Source organism: Rhinatrema bivittatum, chromosome 2 (assembly GCF_901001135.1).
Source record: "Rhinatrema bivittatum chromosome 2, aRhiBiv1.1, whole genome shotgun sequence".
Taxonomy (NCBI): Eukaryota; Metazoa; Chordata; class Amphibia; order Gymnophiona; family Rhinatrematidae; genus Rhinatrema; species Rhinatrema bivittatum.
The window spans coordinates 312,542,060-312,554,936 of NC_042616.1; the positions used below are offsets into that span (position 1 = coordinate 312,542,060).

The 12,877-nt window shown below is 43.0% G+C and overlaps 1 protein-coding gene across 3 annotated transcripts in view; it reads left to right on the top strand.

Annotated features, from left to right (window-relative positions):
• The first annotated feature begins 213 nt into the window (after nucleotides 1–213).
• DDC (dopa decarboxylase) overlaps nucleotides 214–12,877 on the top strand; it is a 315,358-nt gene continuing 302,694 nt past the window's right edge. For all 3 annotated transcript variants that reach the window (XM_029589726.1, XM_029589729.1, XM_029589727.1), the window contains exon 1: nucleotides 214–328. The gene's annotated coding sequence lies outside the window, so the exon portion shown is untranslated. The remainder of the gene's footprint in view (nucleotides 329–12,877) is intronic.

Sequence of the window (12,877 nt, forward strand, 5' to 3'; positions counted from 1 at the left end):
CTCAAAAAATATATAGTTGCACTGGCTCTCCTCTATAAGATGGAAAAAGCCCAGATGGTACTAATGGATTTTGCTCCTCATTGCTTTTGTATTAAGTATCTTGAGCTGCTGCTGAGTGTTGGGTGCATAGCCTTTGGCTTTGATTGGCTACAGGAAGGTGGCAGCAGCAGTTCACCTACATAAACCGGCAACTGCCTCCTCCCATACCACTGTCACAGAGGAGCACAGAGGAGGGAGCGAGAGGAGACAGGAGAGGGAGTCTCTCAAGCAGCTGAGAGTGACTGCTCTCAGCCCTTAACCCAGCTCCCAGCTGCTGAATTTTCCGAAGGTAAGTGTCTAGATCAGTGCAACAGTTTGCAGTGTACAAACTGAGTTTGCTATTCACTGGAAATATTCACTGCCTGGTTTTATGCCTTAACATTCAAGATAGAGTGACATTCATTAGGAAACTCATTCATCGATTTCTGGATGGGTATTAAGGTAGATGTTTTGAGGTTATGTTTTGTTGTTTGTGTTTATCTGTACACGTGCACATCCAATAATAAAGCATGTTGCAATTCTGCACTATGTGCAGTATACATCTATAACAGTTGTGTGTGTGTCTATACAGCTGAGTGTGTTACAGATCTGCATATAATTCATAGGACTAAAGCCATTGCAATGAACTGTTAGCAGGTATTTCTAACATCTCACAGAAAATAATTCTTGGTTTAAAATGTAGCCAGGAAGGAAACTGTATTTCCAGTTTTTTTTTTTAAAAAAGGCATTTCAAATTTTCATCAATTGTTTGAAATTCTCAATCATTTTTCTTTTCAGTCGAGGAGATTAGAAAAAGCAGCTTGCATCCTGAGCAAACAATGAAGCAAACCTGTAGAAAGTGACTGACCTCCTAGAGACAGTTGGTGTTCAGTTAGCTGGGGTTGCTTGTATAAAGTCGGAGGAACAGTGTGTTTAGGACACAAGCGTATTTGTATCTTGGTGAATCTCTGTATTAGGACCTTTAGATTCCACTGTACTCTGCAACAGAATATCAGTTGTCTAGAATGAATGTATTTGATAAACCAGAAGCCGGTAGCGTTCGATTCTCAGTTTGTTTATTTATGCTTATGTCCTTATTAAAGTTCAGCCAGAGAAATGCTAGAGGGGACTTTCAGAGGCTTCCGGTTACACTTTTGTCATTATAAAATAATTTACCACTGAAAGGAGCAGAGCTCGTCAAAACCCCTTCAAAAGAACTTAGCATGTCGCGGAGTAGAGCACAGCTTATCAGCCCGTTATATTAAGGGGACTGCCTTATTTAGAAAAAAAATTCTAGTCTTAGCTATATCCTTTTGCATATGTTGTTACTTATAATAATAATAATAATAATACTGTTAGAAAAACAACCTAAACCATTAGTGTCTTAAATGCACCTTTGAAATGTATTAACATTAATGAACCTGCAAACACTATATTTGCAGCTATTTGAATATTATTGCTGACTCTCTTTCTACATAGATATATATATATATATATATATATATATATACATAAACTCTCATATTTGCAATTAAGGATTTTGGTGATCAAGAGAGAACATTTTATTTTGACTTTTTGCTTTTGATTTGGTCATCTTGCTCTACAAAGAATACTCTATTGTGTCCATGATATTAGAATGGCACCTGATAAGCCTTTAAACCGTCCGCGTTTTCAGTAATACTTTGTTGAAATGTGAAAATCAAAGTAAACGTTAACTATATATGGTTGTTTGAAGTCTGAATAAAAATGCAAGACTTATTCCATTTTGCCTTAAAAAGAAATAAGAGACAGTTTACAAAGCAAATTACTCAAACACTGAATCTTCCACCTATAGGTGTTAAGTTAACATAAAGTAAAATGAAAATAAAGCGGTCACTTTAACCAATTTCCCTTTTACAGCCATGATTTTTGTAGTAAACAAATGTAAAAAAAACACACATAAACCCCCCCTCCCCAGTATTTAGAACACAGGTACAGCAAGACACAATCTGGAATCCTCTGGCATCCTCTGATTTGCTGGACACTAGACCAGTACACCTAATAATTTGGAGGTGACAGTTTGGTGCTGCATCGTGCTGTCAGGCCCAACATACCAGATACGATGGGGGTACGCGTCTGTTACAAGGACTGGAAAAAGTGGAGGAGAGGGAGCGCTTACAGAGGTCAGCAGAGTAGCTAATGCACCTTTGGGGTTTTGGATAGGCTATCTCTTTCTCATATGACATTCACTTTCCCTTTTCCACTCATAAGGGAAAATTACTAAAATAAAAGCTGTCTCTGAAAGAGTTTTGCAGTGGAGCATAGCTCACAAAAGCACTGCTAGCATCTTTGTCGATACTGAACTAGGGGTTATTTTCTAAAGCTAGCACACACGAAAAGGGACTTTTTGCGTGTGATAGCTAGATCGGGGAGGAGCCGGGGAGGAGTAGCCACTGGAAGGGGAGGAGTTGGGGTGACACCGGGGCGGACGCCATGAAGACAGCGCGGATGGCGAAAAGGTAAGGAGCCTTTTCGCTTCCAATTTCGTGCCCAATAGCATCACCTTTTACGATGGTGCTATTGGGTGCGAAAGCCGGCAGCGATCGCACCGCGGAGGTGTGATCACTGTCGGCTATCACAGGCCCGCCCCCACTTCACCCCCCCCCCCACCCCCCTGCACCACGCAATTCATAGAGTTGTGCGTTCGTTAGAAAATCCCGGCCTTGTCTCAAAAAACATAATCTACTAAATAAAAGAAGGATACAACTAAATTCAAATTTTAAAATGTTTAAAACCATTACTCGATCCATCCAACCTTAGAGTGGTACTTCAGCTACTTATCTTTGCAAACACTGACTACTGGAATTCATTCCTTCTTGGCTTTCATCCTCCACCATACGCCCACTTCAAATTTTACAGAATACTGCAGTGAGAATCCTAACAGGAACCAAGAAACATGGTCACATAACCCCGATTTTAATTTCACTGCATTGGTAACCAGTCAAATATCGAATTGAATACAAAATCCTACATAACAAAGGTCTCCTAACCATTCCTTCCGTGCACTCAGCACATCTCAGCCAAGTCAGAGACCGTGCTTTATCATTAGCAGGCCCCAAAATTTGGAACTCCCTTTCAGTAGCAACGCTACTTGGCTATTAAGACGGGACCCAACTTAGGTCTCCCTTAAGGTCATTAAGAACCCTAAGGATATAGACATATCTTTTTAATTAACAATATTTTTCACTTCTGTGATTCGATATTATTATTGTATTGTTTTGTTTTTTTCTACTGCTGCCTGCTCCTTTATCTGTAGATTTATTACTGTTATTTTGTATATACATTGTCTTTGTATTCTTTTAGCACTTATTGTTCTTTTACCTAAAATCATGTGAACCGTTATGATGGTCTATGAATGACAGTACACAAAAGCTATCAAATAAATAAAAGTATATTTAAAGGTTTTTTTTTCAGATTTTCTTTCATTGTTAACTTTAGTTTGTCAGATTACTCTCTGATCTCTTTGTTACATGCTCCCTCTTTCATTATTTTTCATGCTTTGTTTTTTGTAGGTATTATTTTTCCTGACTTCTTAGTTTAGCTTCTTATTCTTATATTTACTTCCCAACTTTTGGCACCTATGTAAAATCATTTTTAAATTCTTCACTTTCCCTTCTTAGATCCAGTTTGCCTTGGCCAGCACGTGATCCATAACCTTGAAGTTTCTCTGTTCAAAGGTTGCAATTGTTGGGAATGAATGAGTGATGGGGATTATAGAGGGGCAGGAGTGAGCGAGTGATGGAGGTTATAGAAAGGAAGTAAGAAGCTAGAGGGAGAGTGAAGTGAATGACTTAGGGGATTATAGAGGGCGAGAGTACAGAGTGAAAGAGAGAGGAGGTTTGGAGAGGTAGAGAGTCAGTGAGAAAAAGGTAGGTGAGACAAACCTCACTAGCTGTTGCACTTGCCACTGCCAGCATTCATGCTATGATATTTTCTGTAGGCATTGTATCCTTTTCCATTTCATATCATGTTGAATGGCATAGTGAGACCATAATATAGTAAGGATGCTAGTGTTTGTTTTGACTAACTAGAAGTTGCTCATCCCTGTGCACGAAGCTGTCAGAGTGGTCGTACTCTGTTTCTTTTTTTACAATAATTTGTGCTATCAGGCATGAAGAAACTAGCAAAGCAAAGAGGAAGATTTGCAGCCATGTATGAAATATAGATAGAAAATACAGGATCTGAACAAGTCCAAACCAGTGCCAACTACATATGGAATGCTATCTTAATATGTGCAACTTATTTTTTGTCATATACAATCTTTTACTAAGTTTCTATGCAAGAGACTGACACAATTAAGTGAATGTAGACTGAAACAGGTCACTCACAGAAATCTGGGTTTGGTGCTGCTAGAGCTTACCTAGAAGCATATAAATGTGATGGCAGAAAAAGACTGTATGGCCTATCTAGTCTGCCCTTTCATACCAACTGTTTCAGTTCCTAGAGCTCCCCAGAGATCCCCTGAGAGCTGAGAGCACCCTAGACTTGGGAAACAGCCAAAAGGAGGAAAGCAGGCAGACTCTGGCTGGTTCACTCACAAAATTTTATTTACAGAACAAAAAAAAGAATACAGTACAAAGACTGCTTACCTCAACAGTCTATACATGCAGCCCCAAAGTATCAAATATATGTCTGTCTGTGCGCCAGCTTCCTGCAGCCACCCTATCCCTTCTGGGCCCTGACTCCCTTCAGTCTCCCTTCACCCCACCATACCCAGCAGGCCGGTTCTTAAGGAGGACTGGGCCAAATAGCTGTGGCCGGTCCATTAAGGTGTTCTGAGGGAGTTTCCTATAGACTCTTTCACAATCTAAATCTTTCTGTGTCTCCACTACCTGCTCGAGCAGGCTGTTCCATGCATCCAATACTCTTCCTATAAAGAAATATTTCCTAAGATTACTGTTAAATTTACTCCCTTTCACCCTTAACCCATGGCCCCTCATTCTAGATCCTCCTTTCCATTGAAAGAGGCTTGCCTCCTGTGCATGGAAACCTTTGAGATATTTAAATGCTTCTATCATATCTCCCCTATCTTGCCTTTCCTCTAGGGCATGCATGTTTAGATCGTTAAGTCTGTTCCCATATGCTTTAAAAACAAAGTCCACTGACCATTTTAAAATCACCCTCTGGACCGACTCCAACTGGTTTATATCCTTTTGAAGGTAGGAGTCTCCAGAATTATACACAGTATTCCAAATGGGTTCTTACCAGCAACCTATAGAAAGGCAATATCACCTCTGTTTTTTTCTGCTGCCCATTCCTCTCCCTATGCTGTCAAGCATCTTTCTTGCTTTTGTAGTTACTTTATCCATCTGTTTTGTCATCTTAAGATCATCAGATATGAAGACCCTATATCCTGCTCTTCTTTTATGCTTAAAGGAATTATCCCCCCTATACTGTATCTCTGTCCTTGTCATGGTTTTCTGTGTACCACTTCTCCATATCAGCCACTCCATCCAAGTCAACTTCTTCCATGACTGTACATAGATCACATGCTATGTATGTAGTGGGGGTAGATATTCAAACAATAGTTAGCAGGATAAATCAGATTTATCTAGTTTAGGAGCTCCTGCTGAATATCAGACTATACTATTTAGCAGGATAAGGGACTTGTCCAGCTAAATAGCTGTATAGTCAGTGGCCGGGCAGAGGGTGCAATTGGGCGGTGCTGCCTATCCAATTAACTTAGCTGGATAAGTAGTGTATGAGTTTTATCTGGTTAAGTTAAATGGATGTTAGACCTGGCCCATAGCAGGTCTAAAGTTAGCTTTAGACCTGCTATGGTTAGCATATCCAGCTTACTTTAAAATACTTATCTCAGTATATTCAGCCATTCATTCATCTCTAGAATCTGAGCTTCCCAGCTTGGATTTTCATCCTTGACTGGGAAGATGGAGAAAAATACCAATTATGCATCTATCAGCTGTACATTCTCTCTCAGAGTTATGAAGTCACTTTTGATATGATCTGTGTGGTACCTGGCAGCATCATTTGTGCCAACATGGATGAGCAGCATTGGACAGAAGTCAGTAGATTTGAGGATTTTTGGCAATCTCTCCATAATATCTTAGATGTTGACACCTAGCAGGCAGCATACTTCCCAAAAGAACATGTCTGTTGGTAAATGGATGCCTCCGTGCCCCTCAGAAGTGAGTCACCAACCAGCATTTCCCTTTGTCTCCTAGATGCAATGATTGTTGAACCCGCAACTTTGGGGTTTGCATATTTTGGTGATTCCTCATTCTGAGATGGTTTCTTCTCCATTTCCAGGGCTACATACCAGTTCTATGTTGGGATATAGGGTCTACTTGCCATAAACAATCTGGGTCCAGCTGTCATCTTCTACAATACACCTTTCTCCTCTACTTGAGTTTTCTATCTTTGATGCCCTGATAAGCATTTCATCAGTCTAGTTCTCATTCTCCCAGACCAAGTGGATGGAGATAGTAATGCTCGCAGCAATTGCCGTGCTCCCAGACACCAACGTTCCATAGGAAACTGGGCACCGCCAAGCTTCTCAATTCTGCATTTGGAGTCAACTTGCGAAACTGGTCCCACTTGAACCGAGAGAGAGAATAAGCAATGGAATTATCAACACCGGGAACATGCCTAGCCCACACAGTAACATTCAACTGCATACAACGCTAGACAACTCCTGCAGCAATCTGCTACCTTGATACACTTTGCTAAACTGTCTGTTAATTAACTCAACAAACCCCCAAATTGTCACACCAAAATATTACCTTCTTATTCCGCAACCACGGACCCCAAAAAACCAAACCACCACTATAAGAAATAATTCTAAAAAGGTAATATTCTTTGTGACACCAGCTGAAACCCACTCTAAAGACCAAGTACTGGCACACCAAGTCACCTGAAAATAAACCACAAACCTAACTCCACCAGCTGCATCTGAATACAATTTAATATCCCTGCTAGTCACCGGATCTGCTTGCCACACTGAGATATCATTAAATTCCTCTAAAAAGGTACACCAAACCCAGATCTTCCTTGATTCCCTGCGTTATTCTAATATGATGATTTCTTTTTCCAACCCCCATCATTGCCCCGGCCAAGCATCATAAGTAAGCTCAACCCATTGGTATTACCCTAAATGCAAAATTCAAACTCCCCATCAAAGACTGCACCTGATGCAACAATAACTTCTTACTACCAGAGATACGTTGACCAACTCTTTCAACTTAAACACCTTATCTGCAGGGAGTCTGGAAACCATTTTCACCGAATCCTATTCAATACCTAGGAAAACAAGCTTAGAGTGAGGCCCTTCTGTTTTATTCTGAGCTATTGGTATTTCAAACAAATGTACTACTTGGAAAAAGCTTTGCAATATCAATGCACAAGACTCTTCTCCAGCTGGACCCACAAATAAAAAAATCATCTAGATAATCAACAATATTGGACAATTTTGATACCCTCGCAGTCACCCAGTGAACAAAATTACTGAACAACTCAAAATAGGCGGAGGATACAGAACAGCCCATAGGCATGCATCTGTCAAAATAATATTCACCCATAAATTGAAAACCTAAAAGAGGAAAACTATTCAGATTAATTGGCAAAGTCAAAAAGCCAATTCGATATCTACCTTGGCCATCAGAGATCCACTGCCACAACACCGAACTATCCGAACCTCCAAATCGAAGGGAGCATATTGCACCATACACAAATCTCTTGGAATAAAATCATTAACAGAAAAATCCTCAGGAAAGGATAGGTTGTGAATCACCAGACAAAGGATAGGTTGTGAAGTTCCAGAGACATCCCCAACAGAAGCTACCAATGCAGTCCCAGAGCCACAGGAACATTAGCTACCTTATTAGTCATTCGTTTGAGCCAAAGATTCACATCCTGCGTACCCCAGGACATATGCTTATTCTCCTCCATCTTGTCTCTAAAACACTCATCGTAATTAAGCCACGCTTATCCCATATAAACCTTATGAGCCTCAAGAATTGTATTTGCATAAGCTAGCAATGCTCCATACTAAGCAGGTCATGATGCCTTATAACATTAGCCAGATGCAAAAAACAATGTATCCAATTTAAAATCATCCTGGGGTATTCTCCGTACCCTTAAAACACATTTCCTCCTTCTTCTTCTTACCACCCCTCCTACACCCTCTTTGGTCCTCCAATAAATGAAAAATATCAATATATTTCTGCCTGCGAATTTCCTTTCGAAAGGATCTAACACACCCTCCCATAAATCCGATAACGCTACCAAAGCAGGAGCCCCCCTATCACTCCCCTCTTCCTTCCTAACTACCACCTCCTTCTCACTAACGCTGGAGGATAAACTAGTGGAAGAAGAAGTCGAAGATAATGAAGACAAGCTAGAAGAAATCACATGCTCATGTTTACTATGATGTCTGGACATACCATGCTTTTTCTTTTCTTCCGACCCATCTTTCATCTCTCCACCCACAAACAACCCTTTGCCTTCTCCTTTTTCACCTACCCCACTCTGAACTGACATACCCTCACTGACAGCCTGCAATCCAGCATTCCCATCAATCACCATAGGGAAAGAAGCACCATCAAGAACCTCCCCCGACCCACCAATCCCTCTACCCGTACCCACCACAGCGCCCGTAACTGCCCCGCCAAACACCACTCCAATATCCTCATTGCTAAACCCCCTTCTTGTTCCGAACATCCCTATCCCCTACCCCAACTGCAGACTCACCTGGCCTCTGTGCCATAACTGGGATCGGAACTCTCTCTGACTGCGAAAACTGTACTTCCACTGCTTGAAAAACTTGGAACTCCCTTCGCTGTTCTTGATCAGATGACTGGGCCCTCCTCAAAGCCTTCCCAGGATCATGTTTCCTGCTTCTCGATGAGATGGACCAGATTCCTCCACACCTCTAACAGCATCTCCACCATGAGAAGCCACCTGAAGAGGAAAAAAGGGAACAGCAGACCTGACACCACCAGTCCATGGGCTCCCTAAACGCAGCCCATAATCCTGACCCCTCCCCCAGGTAATATATCCCACCAGGCTGCCCGTATCCTGGGCCCCTATCTCCTACAGCTCCAAAAGGCATTTGAGTCACCCACTTGCCCAGAGCAGGATTCCCTCAACCTGCTTGCTGAAATCCCAATCTTCACCCATCCTACCAGAAAAACCATAACCAGCACTGACAGGCACAACCCCCATCCCCCCAACCATAGGCCGAAACATTTCAGGCCATGTCCCAGAAACCACCCCCCAAAACCCAACTGCGCATCAGAAGTAGGAAGAACCCCCTGCCTCATATGTCCAACAGCAACAACCCCAGCTCAAAACGAAGCCCCTAATCACAAATTGGACTCATCAACCATCCCTCGTGAACTACACAACCCTCTCTGACCACTGCAGGACAATCCAGGCACCTCAACGGAGCCTGCAGTAGTCATATCGCTGCCTACCCCTATTTCCTCTGGCTCAAAAATTTCAACTCCAGTGGAAGGCACCTGCTTTCCCCTCATGTCAGCTCCACCCCACAGCTGAGAAGTCCCTTTTTGTTTTTAACTGCCACCCACTTCTCAGCTGCAACAGACTACTGGGTGCAGATACTCCCCCGATCCCCAATGACTGCACCACTACACCCTCAGTAGCGATGTCAGTGCTGGAAATTGGCCCCTTATTATTTCCCCCTCAATGCTTACCAGCCCCCCAACTCCCCGATATTCGGCCCGACAAGGCCCAGCCTCGCGCTCCAGGCCATGCTCCCTAACCCTCATCCCAGCTGGCACTGAAAACCTGGCCCTACTGCTCCCATTACCACTGCCAAAATCCATCAAAGAGGACCGAATCTCCTCGGGACCCACGACACGCAGCTGAATAACTGTTTTGTTCACCATACAATCCTCCATTTGGTGCTGGGAACTCAACAACTCCTCCTCCTGCTTCTCATCTGCACACGACGCCCATGTGACATCTTCTCTGCTATCGCCTGCTGTTTACCCCGACATCACAAATCCAAACCGCACCGAAATCTCACACCCAGAAACACTGAACAAAATGAGAATCCTGCCTACCACCACATAAAAATCGCGGGAATGACTGCCGAGGAAAATAAACTACAGAGACAAACAAAACGTCCCATGATCCTCTGGGACCCAGAACCAATCAGTGCCAGATACCGTACGCTGCCAGACTCAACCCACCCCCCCCAAAGAAGCAATGGACAATCTCCACCCCTACTGCAAACTAACCTCTCCTCCCCCACTTTTCCTTCCCAACCCATACTTCTTCATCACCTCTCCCCTCTACCGGGCAGTTGGGCAAGCAGCATACAGTGGCACCTGGCCCCCATGTTATCCAGGCCAGCCATGGACTACGCCATGACCAATCCACCCACTTCTGCTTTTTTTGGCAAAAATGATCAAGGGGATAGAAACAGAGAAATTGACGGCAGAAAAAGACCAAAAGGCCCATCCAGTCTGCCCAGCAATCTTATTTTGTATTGGATCCATAGACCTTTAGTCCGGGCCCATTTTTTTCTTGTCACTAGGGTTCCAGTTCCCAACCCCTTGTTCTGTTGAAGCAGATAGTATTGCTAGGATGTTGTATATTATGTAATTGTTTTGTATTTTATATTTACCAAGACTGTACATGGGATCAAAACAACTACAAGAATTCTTAGAAAAACACGTGATATTAGACCAGTTTCAATTGTTTTTCAGCTGAAACATTATTTTTATCAAGCCTTGACATGTTCCAAAGGGGTTTTAATGAGGAGAAAGGAGATGCGCTAGTACATCTTGATTTATCAGCTGCATATGACATATTAAACCATGAGTAACTATTTTCATGGCCATTGGCTCTGTGAATTTATGATATTGTATTCAAATGGTTTAAATCATGTCTTTCAGATCGGGTTCAGCAAATGAGGGTCAAACATTCTACCTCTTCATGGATTCTATTGAAAATGGGGGATACCAAAGGGATATTTGTCTCCTGCAACTCTTTTAAATATTTATCTGAGACCAATCTGCAGGCTTTTAGCAGATCTAGGGCTGGAGTATCGTTTATATGCAGATGATATAGAATTCTCGATTCTAGTGACCACCATTATTCCAGAGGTGCTAGCATATGTGGCCAATTATATTAAGGCAATAAATGGGTGGATTATCACAAACAAATCAACAATAAGGGGCGGATTTTAAAAGGTGCGCGAATAGCCTACTTTTGTTTGCGCTCCAGGCGCAAACAAAAGTACGCTGGATTTTAGTAGATACACGCGGAGCCGCGCGTATCTGCTAAAAACCTGGATCGGTGCGCGCAAGGCTATCGATTTTGTATAGCCGGCACGCGCCGAGCCGCGCAGCCTACCCCCGTTCCCTCCAAGGCCGCTCCGAAATCGGAGCGGCCTCGGAGGGAACTTTCCTTTGCCCTCCCCTCACCTTCCCCTCCCTTCCCCTACCTAACCCACCCACCCGGCCCTGTCTAAAACCCCCCCCTTACCTTTGTCGGGGGATTTACGCCTCCCGGAGGGAGGCGTAAATCCCCGCGCGCGAGCGGGCCTCCTGCGCGCCGGGCCGCGACCATGCCCCCGGACCGCCTCGGGCCGTAGCCACGCCCCGTACCCGCCCCCAAAACGCTGCCGACACGCCCCGAAACGCCGTGACGACCGGGCCCGCCCCCGACACGCCCCCGACACGCCCCCCTCGGAGAACCCCGGGACTTACGCGAGTCCCGGGGCTCTGCGCGCGCCGGGAGGCCTATGTAAAATAGGCTTCCCGGCGCGCAGGGCTCTGAAAATCCGCCCCTAAATGTAAATAAAACTGAGATAATAATACTAGCCAGATTCATTGGCATTAACATCCCCCCCCCCCCCCCCCCACACACACACACATTTTCTAAGATGGAGGAATTGTCAATTCTCATTGCCATCCTAGGGAACAGCCTAGAAATTATTTTGGTTCTTCCTTGTCACTGTGACCTCAGGTGAAATCCATACTAAAGAGCGAATTTTACAAGCTTTGTTTATTATGGAAACTTCTTGGCAACTGAAGATTTTTGTAAGTACTGCAGCAACTAGTGATTTCTGGTCTAAGCTATTGTAACTCCATGAATATTGGACTATCTGCATCAAAATTAAAAGTGCTCCAGTTTGTTCAAAACGTAGCTGCGTGGATGCTGGGTGTGGCAATCATATATATACCCTATCTTGTGTACCTTACATTGGCTTCGGGAGGTATGGCATAAGATCCTTCTACTTGTTCACAAGGCACTAAATGCCAAAGTGACATTTAGTATCAGCTGTATATACCACCACGCCCACTGAGATCTCAAGCAAAAACTTGTTTCATGTTTTCTCAGTACAAATTAATGCATCTGTGTGAGAACCTGGAGAGAAAATTTGCAGTAACAGACCCAGTGATTTGGAATAGTCTGCCAGATGACTTGCAGGTGGAAACATGCCTCAGAACATACTGGGAAAAGAGTAAAAATGTAGTGTTTAGACAAGCATTTGGGAACTAACTATTCAATCTGATAAATTGATGAGGGTAACAAAAATGAAGACTGATGAGCAGGGTCTTTAATGCAGGATGATTGCTATTATTAATATTGGAGAGTTTGTGTATCTGAATCTCCATGCTTTTATGAATGTTTTTGTATTCTGGCTAGGATGGTATAATAGACTGGGTAACAAATGTTTTAAATACATACATAAAATGATAACTACATCTTAATGAAGTGTAAATATCTCTTTTGTGAAACTGTCTGTAGGAAACTACTGCATGAAATTCTATAAACTTTAGTACATTGGCCTCTAGTTTCTTTGTTTGGTTTCTGTTTGTCTATTACT